We start from the raw sequence: 6,407 nt of genomic DNA, 5'->3' as shown, positions 1-6,407 counted from the left end.
AAAATGTACTACAAAAATAGTTAACCAAAACACACAATAAAAGATAAAAGTTGATGCTGCCGGCGGCTCCGCCACAGTCCGCCATAGAGATTACTAAAACTACGGCTGAGTTTTTTTTTTTTTTAAAGGAGAATCGACGATGGTTCCCCATCTACCCCCGAAGTGACTCGGACCCCGGCCTAAAGGTCGGAGGTGAAGCGTCTTACCACCGAGCTGCGCTTCGTTGTCGGGATGGGAAGGAACGAGTCAGCCAACCTTTCCCCAAGCACGGTCCAGACCAGTTAACCTATCAACCCAATCAAGGGGACGTCGTTAACCTATCTCCCCCAGCGCCTGGGTCCAGGCCAGGACTCAAGAACCCCAGGGGAAATTAATCCCCAAGATGGGCCTCCCAGGGATCGAACTTGTGACCTCTAGGATGGCGCGGTATCCTTGCCTCCCTCCTCAACTACTTGAGCTAAGGGGCTTGGATTAAAACTACGGCAGAGTTCTCAATGCGGCGGTGAATTTAAAGTCCCCGATTTATTTGATTTTCACTCTGGGCTTGGATTAAAACTACGGCAGAGTTCTCAATGCGGCGGTGAATTTAAAGTCCCCGATTTATTTGATTTTCACTCGTTGCATGCCGGCTTCATATCTATATTACTACTATTCATTTAATTCCATCTCCAAAAAATGAATTTAATTTGAAAAAAAATTAAAACCGAAAAATCATGTCATCTCATACTCCAGTCATATTCATGCTCGTTTCCGTGTCCGTGTCCGTGTTCGTGTTCGTGTCCGTGTCAGTACCATCGCACACCTTCCCAATAACAAAACCCAACTGCGACGACTGTTGCGGCAACGTCACCATCCCGTACCCCTTCGGCACGTCTCCCGAGTGCCACCGCGCCCCCTCCTTCGCGGTCGCGTGCAACCGCGGATTCGACCCCGAAGCTCTTCCTACTAAACAATTCCGCCGAAATTACCAAAATAGCCCTTGAAGGCAAAGTTGATATAAAAAAAATTATATAGTGATTTCAGTTCTCTTTTTACGCTCATAGTTATATTTATTTTTATTTATTTACGTTTCAATTGCCAACAACTCAAGGTGACCCTCCTCCACCCCATCGCCCGGAGTTGCTACAACTCCAGCAGCGTGGTCTCCGCCTCCACGCAGCCGCTGACCCTCCCGCCGCAGCTGACGGTGAACGACACGGCGAACAAGCTCACGATCGTCTGGTGCGACACGATCGCTTTCATCTACGGGAAGCGCCTCGACCGGAGCTTCATGACCGGGTGCACCGCGATGTGCGACGCCGTGGCGGATCTGGAGGACGTCCAAACATTCAGTATCTTTTAAGTAGGATTTGAAATCTAGACATGATGTCCAAACGTTTAGTATCTTTGAATAGGGAAAATGATTTAGTAGATAAAATGATTAATAAAATAATTGTGAGTAGGGAAAATAGTGAATAATGTGGTAGAAAGAATTTGTTGGGGTGAGGTCTATGCATTCTAAATTTTGAATTTTAATTTCTAACACAATAATTTTCATGTTTAAGTCTATCACTGGCTTCATGTGTGTATGCACATGGGTAGAGAAAATAGAGGAAGTGATATATTGAGGGCAATTTAAGTGGGGTGAATAATAGAAATTGTACCTTAAATCTCTCCGCTACAAATTTAAGTATTATGTATGCATATAGAAGTTGTTTCTACTTACATATTTGCCCAAAACTTTTTGTAGATATTGATGAATGTGCAAATAATGATCTAAACGTTTGCATGCAGAAAGCAAGCTGCACCAATACAATAGGAAATTATACATGCTCTTGTCCCAAGGGATACTCAGGCAATGGAAGAGGTCCAAATGGTTGTATAGGTAAGATTTGGGCACACGTGTTATATTACTACTATATTTTCCCTTGTGTTTTAAAATCACGAACTTTGATCTAATTTATAATTTAATGTTTACTTTCCAACGAACCAAACTTCCAATGTCATTGTCGTTCAAGACATGACTTGACGGGAGGAATTATATTGCATATGTGTCCAATACCTACTGATGATAACACATTTAGAGGAGCAATTTCCAACAATTATTGCTATACACCCGTTAGTATTGGATGTCGACACACATGCCAAAACATTTCTCACCTAGAAATCGTTAATATTTCAAAATGTTGAAATATTTGTTACTGCTTGGTTTCCATGGTTTAAATTTCAGATCAGTATTACAAAATACATAGTAATATTTTGTGTTCAAATGAAAATTCTCCTATTAAACATTCTTTCTCTAAATAATGATGCCATGATATACATGTTTTGCAGATATTGACGAACATAAAGATTCTAGTCTAAACAATTGTATGAATAGAGAGCATTGCACAAATACACAAGGTAATTACACATGTTCTTGTCCCGAGGGATACTCTGGCAATGGAAGAGGTACAAGTGGATGCACCATGAAGGACAACAAGCTTCCCTATATCTTAATTGGTAAAATTTATAGCATAGGAGAAACCAGTCTCTTCGTACAATTTACTTTTTCGTCCGTCCCGCCTATCATTTCGCACACCACACATCATTTTATTAAAATTCGTCGCATCTGAAATGTGTCAGTTTTTCATTCGTTCACTTCAGACTACAACGCAAATTCATATTCGATTCAGTGCAAAATCATCACAATAAAATTATTTTTATTGGACAATCAATCTTGATATATGTCACAATTTAAACAGGAATTTCATGTGGCATAACAACTCTCCTAATCGCCGCCATCTTCTTCTACATGGAGCTCAAGCGCAGATCATCCAAAGCAGAGAAACACAGATTCTTTTTAAACAATGGCGGCTTTCTCTTACAGCAAAAGCTCTCCGCCCGCGAAAGATCCCCCAACGCCGTCAAGATCTTCCCCTCCTCCGAGCTCCACGCCGCCACCGCCGCCTTCAGCCCTCATCGTCGGCCAAGGCGGCTTAGGCACCGTCTACAAAGGCACCCTCTCCGACAAGACCCCGTCATCAACGAGGTTTTCGTCCTGTCCCAGATCAACCACCGCAACATCGTCCGCCTCCTCGGCTGCTGCCTCGAGACCGAGTCGCCCCTCCTCGTCTACGAGTTCGTCGCCAACGGCACCCTCTCCTCCCACCTCCACAAAAAATCAGAAACAGACGAGACTGGGGCGCGCGCCTGAGGATCGCAGCAGAAACTGCATGGGCGCTGGCATACCTGCACTCTGCAGCTTCTGCTGCGATCATCCACAGGGATGTCAAGTCAGACAACATCCTACTGGACGAGAGTCTGACGGCGAAGGTCTCGGATTTCGGGACCTCGAGGCTCGTGCCCGCTGACATCTCGCAGCTTTCGACGATGGTGCAGGGGACGTTTGGGTATCTGGACCCAGAGTTCATGCAGACGAGCCAGTTGACCAAGAAGAGCGACGTGTACAGCTTCGGGATGGTCCTGCTCGAGCTTCTGACGAGCAGGAGGGCCGTGTGCTTCGACGCGGCCGAGGAGGAGAGGAACCTAGCTAGCTATTTTTTATACATGTTGAGGGAGAATAGGTTGGGTGAGGTTATTGATGAGAGTGTTTGGGGAGATGGGGAGATGGAGAAGGTGTGGAGAGTTGGGAGGCTTGCAAAGGAGTGTTTGAATGTGAAGGGGGAGAATAGGCCAAGTATGAAGGAAGTGGCTATTGAATTGGAAGGGATGATGGTGATGGGAGGGAAGCATTCATGGATTTGAGGGGAAGGTGTTGTTGATGATGAGAAGGTGGGATTGTTGTTCGATGAGGAAGGATTGGTCAATGTGGTTGATTGTAATGGTGGAGGAAATGGAATGATTTGTGATGAATTTGATAGTAGTTGGGGTCGTTTTGTGAATGAAGTTGATGGGGGAAGATGATATTGGCTTGGGATATTCCATCTGTCACGCAATATATGAGTCTTACTTTTTCAGTATAGGTTTTTAAAATATGAATCCGAAAAAGTTAATAATAACACGAGTCTCACATTTATGACTATATTAATTTTATAATGAAATACGAGTGAAAATAATTTTGCGAATTTTTGGGATGGGTGCCCTAGTTTCCAAAAAAAGTGTACATAAGATAGAATTGAGAAATGGCTCTTTATTTATTTGAGACTCGATGTCTATATTGTCCTCATGTACAGTCAATATTATCGTCAGCTATCAAGAATTGTAACTCAAATCGGTTAGCCAAACGGACTGAGACCACTAGGCTCGCGAGCTTGCCTTGTTTACTATCAAATGAGCTCCAAACGAGCTTTTTTCGAGCCAAATCTCAAATAACTCACAAGTAGCTCTGTAATTTACAGCCCTTTTATGCCTATGGTGCGACCGTGCGGGATGGAGGTTCGATACATATTGCAATGGTGCCATAGAAATTCAAGAACAAGGCTTTTTTAGTTACAATAAACTACTCATTATACTATCATCCTCTTGACTATCTATGCATGTGATGAAATCTGGATACTACTCCATTATTTATATAGTGCTTTGAAAATCTTACTACTCATGAATCATGTGGCTTGTTGAATATTTTTGTAGTACTAATGTTTTGTTATAACATGTATATCTATATATTATCCTTCCCCAAAATATGGGTATTCCATAGACATTACTTTTTGTAAAAAAAAAAGGTTCTGTACAAGAATATTGATGCCCTGTAATAAGATGCTCCAGCTGTACATACACACACACATACATACTTATATACATAGGGTCTTGTTAGGTTGAGATTTTTTAGCTTAATTGAGAATTGAGATGCATTTTCAGCCACTCATTTTGAAATGTCAACTACAAGTAGATTATATCAACTAAGGGTATTATCGTCATTTCATTTCAATAGCCAGAATATCAAATGTCAACAACTCGTATTAAAATGTCAACAACTAAAAAAAAAATTATTTTTTTAAAAAATTTTTAAAAAAATTTTTAAATTTTTTTTTAATTTTTAAAATTTTCACGCGATGTCAACTACGATGTGTAGCCTGCACATCAAATGTCAATAGCCCTGCACATCAAATGTCAACAGCTTATAGTTGACATTATATGTGTATAGGTGATATGAATCATATATGTAGTTGACATTATATATGTGCAGTTGACATGAATTGTATATGTAGTTGACATTATATGTGTGTAGTTGACATGAATTGTATATGTAGTTGACAAAAAAATAAAAATAATAAGAAAATAAAAAATCGAAAAAAAAATTTATTTTTTTTAAAAAAAATAAAAAAATATTTATTTAATAAAATGTATGATGAAATTACCATTCTGCCCTTTCACAATTAATTAATGTAAAAATATTTTCCATGTGGTAAATTCTGGACCACTCATTTAATAAAAATGAGTGGCTAATAATGCATCTCAATTCTCAATTAGGCTAAAAAATCTCAATTGATCACAACCCTATATACATATATTAACATATTTTATTCTTGGAACCACCTTGATTTATATTTGGGTGTGACATATCCAATCCAACCACATCTTGCCTGTAATTATTAGTACGTACAATTTCTATCCAGGTTTCATTAAGTTCGTATGATTTAATAAAGATTTGAGCATCTTCTAATAACTTCCTTTGTGGGGTTAAACAATGACATTGAACTTCTTTCTTAGACATGTTTTTGGAATGAAGTTGTTAGAATCCCAAGATTAATTAGTTATCTGGATTACTTCTGGCCTATAATTGGATACGTTATATAGATACACATGAAATGTATATTTCATGTGCCTTAATATCTTCGATGTATAAATATCTTACTCCTCCGTCCGTTATTAATTGTACCATTTTTATATTAAAATGTGTGCTATTACATGCCATACTTGACTTCTATTATATTTGGTAAATGAGTCTCATATCACGCTAACTCATTTTATTCATATTCATTATAAAACCAATATATAAAATGAAACTCAAATTTCTTAAAATCTTTGTCAATTCCAAATGGGACAATTAATCACAGAGGAAGGAAATAACTAATAATAGTTTTTTGACTCCCAAGATTATTTATCTTGAACCACTTTTGGCATGTGATTAGATCTACGAAGATGCTAAAATAAGATATACGTTATATAAATTTCACGTCTTGCATTGTCTCGAAAACTTAATCAAAGCCATTGAGGTTGTTGAAACCCCAAAGTTAATCAACTCGAACCATTTGTGTCCGGTAAGGAGATATATATCTTACATAGATGCTACATCCGGTGAAATAAGATGCACGATGTATATGTTACACGGGGTGTAGTGTATCGAATACGTGATCATAGCCACTAAGAGCATCCTTAACGCGCGGGGCAGGGCCGCAATGAGCGAGTCCCGGCCCGTGCGTGGCGTTGGAGGGGAGAAAGTTCCGGCTCAGGCCGGTCCCGGGGTCCGACCTGGCCGGCCTTAA

General features: G+C 39.8%; 1 pseudogene; it reads left to right on the top strand.

The window, feature by feature from the left end:
- Positions 1 to 2,365: 2,365 nt before the first annotated feature.
- Positions 2,366 to 4,018, top strand: LOC121780919 (annotated as a pseudogene).
- The last annotated feature ends 2,389 nt before the right edge of the window (positions 4,019 to 6,407 follow it).

Source organism: Salvia splendens, chromosome 20 (assembly GCF_004379255.2).
Source record: "Salvia splendens isolate huo1 chromosome 20, SspV2, whole genome shotgun sequence".
Lineage (NCBI taxonomy): Eukaryota > Viridiplantae > Streptophyta > Magnoliopsida > Lamiales > Lamiaceae > Salvia > Salvia splendens.
This window is presented reverse-complemented; position numbering and strand designations above follow the sequence as displayed.